The sequence below is a fragment of the Lichenostomus cassidix genome, unplaced genomic scaffold, assembly GCF_008360975.1.
Source record: "Lichenostomus cassidix isolate B80296 unplaced genomic scaffold, HeHo_3.0 HiC_scaffold_528, whole genome shotgun sequence".
NCBI classification, from domain to species: domain Eukaryota; kingdom Metazoa; phylum Chordata; class Aves; order Passeriformes; family Meliphagidae; genus Lichenostomus; species Lichenostomus cassidix.
The window spans coordinates 285,019-301,050 of NW_028147563.1; positions in this window are offsets into that span (position 1 = coordinate 285,019).

Genomic DNA, 16,032 nt, shown 5'->3' on the forward strand with positions numbered 1-16,032 from the left:
AAATGGGGAAAAAATGGGGAAAAAATGGGGAAAAAATTGGGGAAAAAATTGGGGAAAAAATTGGGGAAAAAATTGGGGAAAAAATTAGGGAAAAAATGGGGGGGAAACGGGGGGATCCCAAAAAAGGGAAAAGGAGCCCAAAAAAGGTGAAAGGATCCCAAAAAATGGGGAAAGGAGCCCAAAAATGGGGAAAGGAGCCCAAAAATGGGGAAAAGATCCCAAAATTGCTCCTGGGGGGGATGGGGCATCTCAGGATGGTGCTGTGACCCCCCAGGGGTAATGCTGTGACCCCAATCCCATCCCAATCCCATTATCCCACCCCAATCCCAGGAGTGATTCCATGACCCCCTCATGGATATCTCTGTCCCCCAAATCCCCCCAAATCCCCCCAAATCCCCCCAGCTCTCCCCACTCACGTTTCAGCTCGCTGGGGGGGACAAGGCCCTGTGTCACCCCCGAGGCCAGCAGGACCCCGAGCAGGGACAGGGACAGGGACAGGGACAGCGGTGCCATGGTCCTGGGGGGAATGGGGGGTTAGAGGGGTCAGTCCCATCCCATCCCATCCCATCCCATCCCAATCCTATCCCATCCCATCCCAATCCCATCCCATTCCATCCCAATCCTATCCCATTCCATCCCAATCCCATCCCATTCCATCCCAATCCCATCCCAATCTTATCCCAATCCCATCCCATCCCATCAATCCCAATCCCATCCCTATCCCAATCCCATCTTCATCCTATCTGAATCCCACCCCAATCCCATCCTATCCCAATCCCATCCATCCCATCCCAATCCCACCTAAACCCCATCCCAATCCTATCCTATCCCAATTCCATCCTTATCCCAATCCCATCCCACCCAAATCCCATCAGTCCCACCCCAACCCCAATCCCCACCCCAATCCCACCCCAATCCCATCAATCCCATCAATCCCACCCCAACCCCACTCCAACCCCATCAGCCCCACCCCAATCACATCAATCCTATCCCAATCCATCAATCCCACCCCAATACTATCCCAATCCCATCAATCCCATCCCAATCCCACCAATCCCACCCCAATCCCATCAATCCCACCCCAATCCTATCCCAATCCCATCAATCCCACCCCAATCCCACCCCACCCACACCACCCAACCCCCACACACCCAACCCCACCACCCCACCCCAACCACATCAATCCTATCCCAACACAATCCCACCCAATCATATCACCCCCAATCCCATCAACCCCACCCCAATCCCACCCAATCCCACCCCAATCCCCATCAATCCCACCCCAATCCATCCCAATCCCATCAATCCCACCCCAATCCCACACAACCCCATCAAACCCACCCCATCCCATCAATCCCACCCCAACCCCACCACCCCACCCCCCCAGCCCCACCCCGCCCTCCCCCAAACTCAAGATCTGACTCATCACCCAGCCCAACTAACCCGGCAGCATTTTGGGAAGTGGCGCAGCCAGGGCAGGAATGGGAGGGCAGAGCGAGGGAGCAAGCAGACACTGGGGTCACTGTGGGTGGCACTGAGCCCATGGGTGTCACTGGGGGGGTCACTGTGCCCAGTTTGGGGTCACTGTGCCCAGTTTGGGGTCTCTGTGCCCAGTTTGGGGTCTCTGTGCCCATTGGGGTCACTGTGGGTGGCACCGTGCCCATGGGGTGTCACTGGGGGGGTCCCTGTGCCCAGTTTGGGGTCCCTGTGCCCAGTTTGGGGTCCCTGAGCCCACGGGGTTTGGGGTGCCTGTGCCCGGTTTGGGGTCTCTGTGGGGTCCCTGTGCCCAGTTTGGGGTCCCTGTGCCCACGGTTTGGGGTCACTGTGGCGCCCATTGGGGTGTCCCTATGGTGTCCTTGTGCCCATTTAGGGTCCCTGTGCCCATGGGGTTTGGGGTCTCTGTGCCCATTGGGGTCACTGTGCCCAGTTTGGGGTCCCTGTGGGGTCTCCGTGCCCATGGGGTGTCCCTGCGGGGTCACTGTGCCCAGTTTGGGGTCACTGTGCCCATGAGGTCTTTGTGCCCATGGGGTTTGGGGTCCCTGTGGGGTCTCTGTGCCCATCGGGGTGTCCCTGTGCCCATGGCTTTGGGGTCCCTGTGCCCAGTTTGGGGTCCCTGTGCCCATCGGGGTGTCCCTGTGGTGTCCCTGAGCCCATGGGGTTTGGGGTCACTGTGGTGCCCATGCTTTTGGGGTCTCTGTGGTGTCCCTGTGCCCAGTTCGGTGTCCCTGTCCCCCCGGCGGTGTCCCTGTCCCCCCGCGGTGTCCCTGTGCCCATCGGGGTGTCCCTGTGCCCATCGGGGTGTCCCTGTCCCCAGTTCGGTGTCCCTGTGCCCATCGGGGTGTCCCTGTGCCCATCGGGGTGTCCCTGTGCCCCCGCGGTGTCCCTGGCCGGAGCTGGCCGGGCTGGTGGCCAAAGCACTGACCGCAATTCCCCCGCGGCACGGCACGGCACGGCACGGCGCGGAATGGGGGAAATCCCCAAATCCCCAGCAGGATTCGGGGATCAGGGCTCGGGGGGACAGCGGGATCCCAACCGCCCACCCCAAACCAGCCCCCCCGGGTGACCGCAGGGCGGATTGTGCAATCCCAAACCCAAACCCAACCCCAAACCCAACCCTTGTCCTGTCCGGAGAGTTGTGCAATGCGGGCTGGGCTGGGCGGGGCAGGGGGGGCGACCAGCCAAACCCCCCCGGCGACACTGCGGCCACCAGGGACAGACAGCCCTGCGTGTCCCAGAGAATTCCCCCTCATCCCAAAGAATTCCCCATCCCAAAGAATTCCCCATCATCCCAAAAACTCCCCATCCCGAAGAATTCCCCCTCATCCTAAATAAACTCCTCATCCCAAAAAATCCCTGCAGGTCCCGAAAACTAAACATCCCAGAAAATCCCTGCATATCCCAAATAAACCCTCTCATCCCAAAAAATCCCTGTTCATCCCAAAAACTCACCTCGCACATCCCAAATAACTCCCCCTCCAAAAAACTCCCCATCCCAAATAAACCCTCCTCATCCCAAATAGCTCCCCTATCCTAAATAACCCCCCCGCACACCCCAAAAACCCTCCATCCCAAAAACCCCACACACATCCCAAAAAACCCCCCCATCCCAAATAGCTCCCCCTCGTCCCAAATAACCTCCTCCATCCCAAATGACTCTCCATCCCAAAAACTTCCCCATCCCAAATAATCCCTGCACATCCCAAATAACTCCCGATCCCAAATAATCCCTGCACATCCCAAATAACTCCCGATCCCATATAATCCCTGCACATCCCAAACAACTCCCGATCCCAAATAATCCCTGCACATCCCAAAAAACTCCCGATCCCAAATAACGCCTGCACATCCCAAATAACTCCCGATCCCATATAATCCCTGCACATCCCAAAAAACTCCCGATCCCAAATAATCCCTGCACATCCCAAACAACTCCCGATCCCATATAATCCCTCCGCATCCCAAATAACTCCCGATCCCATATAATCCCTGCGCATCCCAAATAATCCCCCCCACCTGGCGCCGCTCCATCCTGCCCGACGCAGGGAATTGTGGGAAATTCCCGCGGAGCATCAGCTCCATCCCCACCCCAAAAACCGCCCGGATCGGGGAGGGAAGAGGGAATTGGGAATGGGGAATGGGAATTGGGAATTGGGAAAAGGGAATGGGGAAAGGAAGAGGGAATTGGGAAAAGGGAAGGAAACAGGGAAAGAAATAGGGAAGAGAAAAGGGAATAGGGAAAGGGAATAGGGGAGGGAAAAGGGAAAAGAGGAAAGGGAATAGGGAAAGAAGGAAATAGGGAAAGAAGGGAATAGGAAATGGGGAAAGGGAAAAGGGGAAAGGGAATAGGGAAAGGAAAAGGGAAAAGGGGAAAGGGAAAGGGAAAAGGGGAAAGGGAAAAGGGAATAGGGGAGGGAAGAGAAAGGGGAAATGTAATAGGGAAAGAAGGAAATAGGGAATAGGGAAAAGGGAAAAGGGAATAAGGAAAGGGAATAGGGGAAGGAAAAGGGAATAGGGAAAAGAGGAAAGGGAAAAGGGGAAAGGGAAAAGGAAAAGGGAAAAGGGAAGAGGGAAGAGGGAAGAGGGAAGAGAAAGGGGAAATGTAATAGGGAAAGAAGGAAATAGGGAAAGAAGGGAAACGGGAATAGGGAAAGGGAAGAGGGAAAGGAATAAGGAATAGGGGAGGGGAGGGAAGGGAAAGGAGGCAAAAAGGGAAGGGAGAAGTGAAAAGAGAAAGAAGGGAAAAGGGAAGGGAATAAGGGAATAGGGAAAGAAATAGGGAAAGGAAAAGGGAATAGGGAAGGGAGAAGGGAAAAGGAAAGAGAAAAAGAGAAAGGAAAAGGGAATAGGGAGGGGAATAAGGCAGGGAATAGTTAATAGGGAAGCGAATAGGGAAGGGAAAGGGGAGGGATATAGGGCCGCGATTAGGGTCGGGATTTGGGATCGCGATCGCTCCGTACCCGCTCCGCTCTCAGCGCCGCTCCGCTCCCGTTCCGTTCCGTTCCGTTCCCGCCCCGTTCCCTTTTATCCGCTCCCGCTCCCGCCCCGTTCCCGTTCCTTTATCCGCCCGGTCCCGCCCCGTTCCGTCCCGTTCCCGGTCCCGCCCCGTTCCGCTCCCGAGCTTTCTGGAAGGGAACAGCCCCGCGCCGCCCCTCCCCCGCCCGGCCCGTGGCTCGCCTCGTGCCGCCGCTGCGCGCTCCCGCCATGGCCGCGGGGACGCGCATCCCCCGGTAGCGCCGTTCCCGCAGGAATTCCCGCAAGGATTCCCGCCGTTTCCGCACGAATTCCCGCCGTTTCCGCACGAATTCCCGCCAATCCCGCCGCTCCGCAAGAATTCCCGCCAATCCCGCAAGAATTCCCGCCGTTCCAGCAAGAATTCCCGCAAGAATTCCCGCAATTCCCGCAAGAATCCCCGCGTTCCAGCAATGAGTCCCGCAATAATTCCCTCCGTTCCCGCCGTTCCGCAAGAATTCCCGCCATTCCCGCAAGAATTCCCAAAATCCCCGCAAGAATTCCCGCCATTCCCGCAAGAATTCCCAAAATCCCCGCAAGAATTCCCGCCATTCCCGCAAGAATTCCCGCCATCCCCGCAAGAATTCAAGCAAGAATTCCCGACATTCCCGCAGCTCCCGCAAGAATTCCCGCCGTTCCCGCAGTAATTCCCGCAATTCTCGCAGTAATTCCCGCCGTTCCTGCAAGAATTCCCGCCGTTCCCGCAGTAATTCCCGCAATTCCCGCAATAATTCCCTCCGTTCCCGCCGTTCCCGCAAGAATTCCCGCCATTCCCGGAGCTGCGGAATTCCCGGGGAAACTGAGGCACGGCCGATCCTCCCGCCATTCCCGCAATAATTCCCGAAATTCCCGCAATTCCCAAACCCATCCCAGGGATCCCCAAATTGCGGGTTTCACCCCAAAACCGCCCCAAGAAATTCCCGCAATTCCCGGAGATACAGAATTCCCGGGGAAACTGAGGCACGGCCGCTCCTCCCGCCATTCCCGCAATAATTAATTCCCGCAATAATTCCCGAAATTCCCGCAATTCCCAAATCCATCGCGGGGCTCCCCAAATTGCGGGTTTCACCCCAAAACCGCCCCAAGAAATTCCCGGAGATGTGGCCGAATTCCCGGGGAAACTGAGGCACGGCAGCTCATCCCGCCATTCCCGCAATAATTAATTCCCGCAATAATTCCCGAAATTCCCGCAATTCCCAAATCCATCCGGGGCTCCCCAAATTGCGGGTTTCACCCCAAAACCACCTCCCGAAATTCCCGAAATTCCCGGAGCGGCAGAATTCCCGGGGAAACTGAGGCACGGCCGATCCTCCCGCCAATCCCGCAAGAATTCCCGCAAGAATTCCCGAAATTCCCGCAATTCCCAAATCCATCCGGGGCTCCCCAAATTGCGGGTTTTACCCCAAAACCGCCCCACGAAATTCCCGGAGATACAGAATTCCCGGGGAAACTGAGGCACGGCCGATCCTCCCACCATTCCCGCAATAATTCCCGAAATTCCCGCAATTCCCGGGATGCAGAATTCCCGGGGAAACTGAGGCACGGCCGCTCCTCCCATCGCCAAAAAACCGGGAATGTAACTCTCCCAGCGCTGGGATTTTCCAGGGAATTTTCCCGCCCGGCAGGATGGGGAAAAAAGTTAAAATATTATATATATTTTTATAATTTTATATAATTTTATATAATTATATATAATTATATAATATAATTTTATATAATAATATAAATATATTATATATATTTTATTAAAAAATAATATATTTATATAATTATTATATAATATATTTATATATTTATATATATTATATTATTATATAATATATTATAAAGTATATTTATATATCTATATATTTATTATTTAATATATATATAATATATATGATTATATCTAATATATATTAGATATATTTTATATATATATTTTATACATATATTTTATATACGTTAATAAAGCAATGTATGAATAATGCAAGCCAATGTACAAACAAATATAGAAATAAATGTGGAAATAAATGTAGAAATAATACAGAAATAAATATGAAAAATAAATAAAAATGTCAATAAATAGCATGTAAACAATACGTAAATACCCTATAAAAAATGTAGAAATAAATATGCAAATAAATAAATATATCTGTAAATAGCATATAGATGAATACAGAAATAAATAAATATATCCATAAATAGTATATAAATTATATGTAAATACCCCATGGAAAACATATAAATAAATGTAAAAATAAATAAATATATCTATAAATAGCATGTAAACAATACGTAAAGAACCTATAGAAAATATATAAATAAATATACAAATCAATGTATCTATAAATAACATATAAATGAATATGGAAATAAATCAATATATCTATAAATAGCATGTAAATAATATGTAAAGAACCTATAAACGGCATAGAAATAAATATATAATTAAATGTTAGATAATTCATAAATAACACGTAAAGAACATATTAAAAAATATAAATAATATATAAATAACATATAAATAATATATAAATAACATATAAATAATATATAAATAATATATCAATAATATATAAATTACATATAAATAATATATAAATAATATATAAATAATATATAAATAGTATATAAATAATATATAAATAATATATAAATAAATACACAAATAAATAATCTATAAATAGCATAGAAATAACCTATAATATAGAAATAAATAAATATATCTATAAACAGCATATAAATAATAAGCAAAGAACCTATAAATAAGATATAAATAAATATATAAAAATAAATAAAAATGTCTATAAATAGCATGTAAACAATACCTAAATACCCAATAGAAAATATAGAAATAAATCTAGAAATAAATAAATGTATCTATAATTAGCATAAAAATGAATATAGCAATAAATAAATATATCCATAAATAGTATATAAATAATACGTCAATACCTTATAGGAACTATAGAAATAAATATCCAAATAAATCAATATATCTATAAATAGCATGGAATCAATACGCAAAAACCTGTAAACAGCATAGAAATAAATATATAATGAAATGTTAGATAATTCATAAATAACACGTAAAGAACATATTAAAAAATATAAATAATATATAAATAACATATAAATAATATATAAATAACATATAAATAATATATCAATAATATATCAATAATATATAAATAATATATCAATAATATATCAATAATATATCAATAATATATAAATAATATATAAATAATATATCAATAATATATCAATAATATATAAATAATATATAAATAAATACACAAATAAATAATCTATAAATAGCATAGAAATAACCTATAATATAGAAATAAACACACAAATAAATATATCTATAAACAGCATATAAATAATAAGCAAAGAACCTATAAATAAGATATAAATAAATATATAAAATAAATAAAAATGTCTATAAATAGCATGTAAACAATACCTAAATACCCAATAGAAAATATAGAAATAAATCTAGAAATAAATAAATCTATCTATAAATAGCATAGAAATGAATATAGCAATAAATAAATATATCCATAAATAATATATAAACAATACGTCAATACCCTATGGAAAATATATAAATAAATATTCCAATAAATAAATGTATCTATAAATAGTGTATAGATATGGAAATAAATCAATATATCTATAAATAGCATAGAAATAAATATATAATTAAATGTTAGATAACTCATAAATAACACGTAAAGAACATATAAATAATATGTAAATAATATAGAAATAAACACACAAATAAATAAATATATCCATAAACAGCATATAAATAATAAGGAAAGAACCTACAAATAAGATATAAATAAATATAAAAATCAATAAATATATCTGTAAATAACCTGTAAATAATATGTAAATACCCTATGGAAAATATATAAATATATATGGAAATAAATCAATATATCTATAAATATCATGGAAATAATATGTAAAGAACCTATAAATGGCATAGAAATAAATATATAATGAAATGTCAGATAACTCATAAATAACACGTAAATAACATATAAATAATATGTAAATAATATATAAATAAACACACAAATAAATAAATATGTCTATAAATAGCATGTAAATAATACGTAAATAACCTTCAATATATAAATAAATATACAAATAAATAGATTTATCTATAAACAGCATATAAATAATATTCAAATATTCAGATATTCAAATATTCAAATATTCAAACCTATAAATGAGATATAAATAAATATAAAAATCAATAAATGTGTCTATAGATAGCATGAAAATAAATATACAGATAAATGAATATATCTCTAAACAATAGATAAATAATATGGAAATACTCCATGGAAAATATAGAAATAAATATAGAAATAAATAAAAATATCTATAAATAACATGCAAGTAATACTTAAACAACCTAAAAATAGTATAGAAATAAATATTTAATTAAATGTTAGATAACTCATAATAAACACTTAAATAACCTATAAATAGCATAGAAATAAATATTTAATTAAATGTTAGATAATTCATAATAAACACTTAAATAACCTACAAATAGCATAGAAATAAATATATAAACTATATATTAATTGTTAATTAATTAGTAAATAGTATGTAAATAACATATAAATGACACATAAATAAATATAGAAACAAAATATGAATGAAATGCTAGTTAATTCATAAATAATAGTAAATAACCTATAAATAGCATAGAAATAAATATATAAACTATATATTAATTAAGTGTCAATTAATTAGTAAATAGTATGTAAATAACCTATAAATTACACATAAATAAATATAGAAACAAAACACGAATTAAATGCTAGTTAATTCATAAATAATAGTAAATAACCTATAAATAGCATATAATATAATTATATAATTATATATATAATAATAATATAATATAATAATATAATTATTATATTAGATATATAATAATATATAATAAATAATTATATAATTAAATGTTAGATAATTCATAATAAACACGTAAATAGCCTATAAATAGCATAGAAATAAACATATAAACAACACACTAATTAAATCTTAGTTAATTAATAAATAATACATAAATAGCCTATAAATGACATATAAATAAATATATAAACTATATATGAATTACATGTTCGTTAATTAGTAAGTAATATGCAAATAACCTATAAATAGCATAGAAATAAATATATAAACAACAGACTAATTAAATCTTAATTAATAAATAATACAAAAATAACCTATCAATGACATATAAATAAATACATAAACCATTTATCAATTAAATGGTCGTTAATTAGTAAATAATATGCAAATGACCTCAAAATAAATATATAAAAACCACACGAATTAACCATTAATTGCCCGGATACATTTGCACTCTAAACAATTCCTTGGAATTTTTTTTTTTTTTTTTGGGATCTCTGGGAACATCCCAATCCCGCCTCTCCCAGAAATCCCTTTTTCCTTGGAATTCTCCTCCGGTATGGAAGGGAGGGAAATCCCGGGATTGGGGAGAAGAAATTCGGGAAGAAATTGGGGATTGGGGAAGAAGAAATTGGGGATTTGGGGAAGAAGAAATTGGGGATTTGGGGAGAAGGAATTCGGGATTTGGGGAGAAGAAATTCGGGATTTGGGGAGAAGAAATTGGGGATTTGGGGAGAAGAAATTCGGGATTGGGGAGAAGAAATTCGGGATTTGGGGAAGAGGAAATTGGGGATTTGGGGAAGAAGAAATTGGGGATTGGGGAGAAGAAATTCGGGATTGGGGAGAAGAAATTGGGGAAGAAGAAATTGGGGAAGAAGAAATTGGGGATTGGGGAGAAGAAATTCGGGATTGGGGAGAAGAAATTGGGGAAGAAGAAATTGGGGAAGAAGAAATTCGGGATTGGGGAGAAGAAATTGGGGATTGGGGAAGAAGAAATTCGGGATTGGGGAAGAGGAAATTGGGGAAGAAGAAATTGGGGAAGAAGAAATTCGGGATTGGGGAGAAGAAATTCGGGAGAAGAAATTCGGGATTGGGGAAGAAGAAATTCGGGATTGGGGAGAAGAAATTCGGGATTGGGGAAGAAGAAGAAATTCGGGATTGGGGAGAAGAAATTCGGGATTGGGGAAGAAGAAGAAATTCGGGATTGGGGAAGGAGAAATTGGGGATTTGGGGAAGAAGAAATTGGGGATTGGGGAAGAAGAAATTGGGGAAGAAGAAATTCGGGATTGGGGAGAAGAAATTGGGGATTTGGGGAAGAAGAAATTCGGGAAGAAATTCGGGATTGGGGAAGAAGAAATTGGGGATTTGGGGGAGAAGAAATTCGGGATTTGCGGAAGAAGAAATTGGGGATTGGGGAGAAGAAATTCGGGATTGGGGAGAAGAAATTGGGGATTTGGGGAAGAAGAAATTCGGGATTTGGGGAGAAGAAATTGGGGATTGGGGAGAAGAAATTCGGGATTGGGGAGAAGAAATTGGGGAAGAAGAAATTGGGGAAGAAGAAATTGGGGATTGGGGAGAAGAAATTGGGGATTGGGGAGAAGAAATTGGGGATTTGGGGAAGAGGAAATTGGGGATTGGGGAGAAGAAATTCGGGATTGGGGAAGAAGAAGAAGAAATTGGGGATTTGGGGAAGAAGAAATTCGGGATTGGGGAGAAGAAATTGGGGATTTGGGGAAGAAGAAATTGGGGATTGGGGAGAAGAAATTCGGGATTGGGGAAGAAGAAATTCGGGAAGAAATTCGGGATTGGGGAGGAAGAAATTGGGGATTTGGGGAAGAAAAAATTGGGGATTTGGGGAAGAAGAAGAAATTCGGGATTTGGGGAGAAGAAATTGGGGAAGAAGAAATTCGGGATTGGGGAGAAGAAATTGGGGATTGGGGAAGAAGAAATTCGGGATTGGGAAAGAAGAAGAAATTGGGGATTGGGGAAGGAGAAATTGGGGATTTGGGGAAGAAGAAGAAATTGGGGATTGGGGAAGGAGAAATTGGGGATTTGGGGAAAGAGAAATTGGGGAAGAAGAAATTGGGGATTGGGGAAGAGGAAATTGGGGATTGGGGAGAAGAAATTCGGGATTGGGGAAGAGGAAATTGGGGATCCTCCTGGCGCTGCGGATGCAGGAATTCCGGTGGATGGGAATTGCGAAGCTCCGAAGGGGATTTTTTTGGGAAAGGAGCTCGGATTTGTTCCATCGCCGTTCTCCCTGCCGTTCCCGAAATTCCCAAACCCCGGGGATCGCCACCTGAGCTCGACCGGGACCCCTGGGATTCCTGATTTTTCATGGAGCTGCGGCATTCCAGAGGGAAACTGAGGCACAACCCTTCCATATCCCAGAATTCCCCCGAAATTCCTTCACGGAGTTGCAGCATTCCAGGGGAAACTGAGGCACAAATCCCACATATCCTGGGATCCCTTGAAATTCCTTCATGGAATTGCAGCATTCCAGAGGGGAAACTGAGGCACGGCGCCTCCATATCCTGGGGTCCATCGAAATTCCCTGTCGTTCATGGAAATGCAGCATTCCAGAGGGGAAACTGAGGCACAACACCCCAATATCCTGGGATCCCCGAAATTCCCACTTCTTCCTGGAATTACTGCATTCCAGAGGGGAAACTGAGGCACAACTCCTCCCACATCCTGGAATCCCCCAGAATTCCCTGTTTTTACATGGTAATGCAGCATTCCAGAGGGGAAACTGAGGCACAACACCCCAATATCCCGGAATCCCCCGAAATTCCCTCTCGTTCATGGAGTTGCAGCATTTCTGGGGAAACTGAGGCACGGCGCCTCCCATATCCCGGAATTCCCCTGAAATTCCTTCATGGAGTTGCAGCATTCCAGGGGAAACTGAGGCACAAATCCCACATATCCTGGAATCCCCTCAAATTCCCAATTTTTCATGGAACTGATGCATTCCAGGGGAAACTGAGGCACAAATCCCCATATCCCAGAATTGCCCCCGAAATTCTTTCAAGGAATTGCAGCATTCCAGAGGGGAAACTGAGGCACGGCGCCTCCATATCCTGGGATCCCCTGATATTCCCACTTCTTCCTGGAATTACAGCATTCCAGAGGGGAAACTGAGGCACAACTCCTCCATATCCCGGAATGGCCCCGAAATTCCCGATTTTTCATGGAGCTACAGCATTTCAGGGGGGAAACTGAGGCACAAATCCCACATATCCTGGGATCGCCCAAAAGTCCTTCATGGAATTGCAGTATTCCAGAGGGGAAACTGAGGCACAACCCCTCCGTATCCTGGAATCCCCCGAAATTCCCTGTTTTTACATGGTAATGCAGCATTCCAGAGGGGAAACTGAGGCACAAATCACACACCTCCTGAGACCCCCCCGAAATTCCCTCTCGTTTATGGAGTTGCAGAATTCCAGAGGGGAAACTGAGGCACAACTCCTCCGTATCCTAGAATCCCCCGAAATTCCCTCTCTTTCCTGAAAATGCAGCATTCCAAACGGGAAACTGAGGCACAGCCCTTCCATATCCCGGAATTCCCCCGAAATTCCTTCACTGAACTGCGGCAATTCCAGAGGGGAAACTGAGGCACAAATCCCACACCTCCTGGGATCCCCCGAAATTCCCTGTCGTTCATGGAAATGCAGCATTCCAGAGGGGAAACTGAGGCACAATCCCCCCCACAGCTTAAACCCCCCCCCGAATTCCCTGTCGTTCATGGAATTGCAGAATTCCAGAGGGGAAACTGAGGCACAACTTCTCCCATATACTAAGACCTCCCGAAATTTCCTACTTCTTCCTGGAGCTGCGGCATTCCAGAGGGGAAACTGAGGCACAAATCCCACACCTCCTGGAATCCACCCAAATTCACTCTCTTTCATGGAGCTGCAGCATTCCAGAGGGGAAACTGAGGCACAACCATCCCACATCCTGAGACTTCCCGAAATTCCTTCCTGGAGCTGCAGCATTCCAGGGGAAACTGAGGCACAACTCCTCCACATCCCGGAATCCCCCGAAATTCCCAATTTTTCATGGAGCTTCAACATTCCAGGGGAAACTGAGGCACAATTCCCACACCTCCTGGGATCCCCCCCCAAATTCCCTCTCGTTCATGGAGTTGCAGGATTCCAGGGGAAACTGAGGCACGGTGCCTCCCATATCCTGAAACGCCCCCAAATTCCCTCTCGTTCCTGGAGCTGCAGAATTCCAGAGGGGAAACTGAGGCACAACTCCTCCATATCCCGGAATGGCCCCGAAATTCCTTCCTGGAATCCCTTGAAATTCCTTCATGGAATTACAGCATTCCAGAGGGGAAACTGAGGCACGGTGCCTCCATATCCCGGAATCCCCCCGAAATTCCCAATTTTTCATGGAGCTGAGGCATTCCAAAGGAAACTGAGGCACAACCTCCCCATATCCCAGAATCCCCCCCGAAATTCCCTGTCTCTAGTGGAGTTGCAGCATTTCTGGGGAAACTGAGGCACAACCACCCCATATCATGAAACCTGCCGAAATTCCTTCCTGGAGCTGCAGCATTCCAGGGGAAACTGAGGCACAGCTCCTCCACATCCCAGAATTCCCCCGAAATTCCCTGTCGTTCATGGAAATGCAGCATTCCAGAGGGGAAACTGAGGCACAACCCCCCCATACCTCCTGAGACCCCTCGAAATTCCTTCCTGGAGCTGCTGCATTCCAGAGGGGAAACTGAGGCACAAATCCCCCACGTCCTGGGATCCCCCAAAATTCCTTCATGTAATTGCAGAATTCCAGAGGGGAAACTGAGGCAGGGCGCCTCCATATCCTGGGATCCCCCCGAAATTCCCTGTCGTTCATGGAACTGCCCCATTCCAGAGGGGAAACTGAGGCACAACTCCCCATATCCCCGGAATTCCGCCGAAATTCCTTCCTGGAGCTGCCGCATTCCAGAGGGAAACTGAGGCACAACTCCCCCGCCATTCCCTGGGGCCCAAGCCGTCCTCCCCCGGGCCATGGCTAACTCCCGTCCGGAGAACAATGGGAACGGGAGAGAGGGCTGGGGGAGGGCAGGGGGCGGGGCGGCTCGGGAACGGGACTGCTCCGGGAACGGGACCGCTCCGGGGACCGCGGGGACACAGCGGGACCGGGACCGGGATCGGTAAAACCGGGATCGGTACAGGGATCGGGATCGGGATCTGCACCGGGATCGGGATCGATATCGGTACAGGGATCGGGATCGATATCGGTACAGGGATCGGGATCGGGATCGGTACAGGGATCGGGATCGGTACAGGAACCGGGATCGGGATCGCGATCGGGATCGGTAAAACCGGGATCGAGATCGGTACAGGAATCAGGATCGAGATCGGTACAGGAATCGGGATCGGGATCGGTAAAATTGGGACCAGTACAGGGATCGGGATCTGCACCGGGATCGGGATAGGGATCGGTACAGGGACCGGGATCGGGATCGGTAAAATCGGGATCGGGATCGGTAAAACCGGGATCGGTACAGGGATCGGGATCGGTAAAACCGGGATCGGGATCGGGACCGGGATCGGTAAAACCGGGATCGGTACAGGGATCGGGATCGGGACCGGGATCGGTACAGGGATCGGGATCGGGATCGGTAAAATCGGGATCTGCACCGGGATCGGGATCAGCCCGGCTGAGGATTCCGGGGCAGGTAAGGGACACTTGGGGGGCGCTGCGGGACCCCAGAAATGACTGTGGGACCCCGGGAATAGGGGAGGGACACTCGGGGGGCGCTGCGGGACCCCAGAAATGACTGTGGGACCCCCGAAATTAGTGTGGGACCCCATAAATGAGTGTGAGACCCCGGGAATAGGGGAGGGACACTCGGGGGGGCTGTGGGACCCCGGGAATGAATGTGGGACCCCCGAAATTAGTGTGGGACCCCGAAACTGGGAGGGATCCCAGGAATGAGTGTGGGACCCCGGGAACGGGGCAGGGACACTCGGGGGGGCTGTGGGACCCCAGAAATGACTGTGGGACGCCGGGAGTGACTGCGAGACCCCCGAAATGAGTGTGGGACCCCGGGAGTGGCTGTGGGACCCCAGAAACGCGTGGGGACCCCAGAAATGAGTGTGGGACCCCAGAAATGGGGTTGGGATGTTTTTAGATGATTTTTTAAAATGTTTTTAGATGATTTTTTAAAATGTTTTTAGATTATTTTTTAAAATGTTTTTAGATTATTTTTTAAAATGTTTTTAGATTATTTTTTTAGATGCTTTAGATGATTTTTTAGATGTTTTTAGATGTTTTTAGATGGTTTTTTAGATGTTTTTAGGTGATTTTTAAAGATGTTTTTAGATGATTTTTTAAAATGTTTTTAGATGATTTTTTAGGTGCTTTAGATGATTTTTTAGAACTTTTTAGATGTTTTTTAGATGATTTTTAGATGTTTTTAGATGGTTTTTTAGATTTTTTAGATAATTTTTTAGATAATTTTTTAGATGTTTTTAGATTATTTTTTTGATGTTTTTAGATTATTTTTTTAGATGTTTTTAGATGGTTGTTTTAGATGTTTTAGATAATTTTTTTAGATGTTTTTAGATGATTTTTTAGATG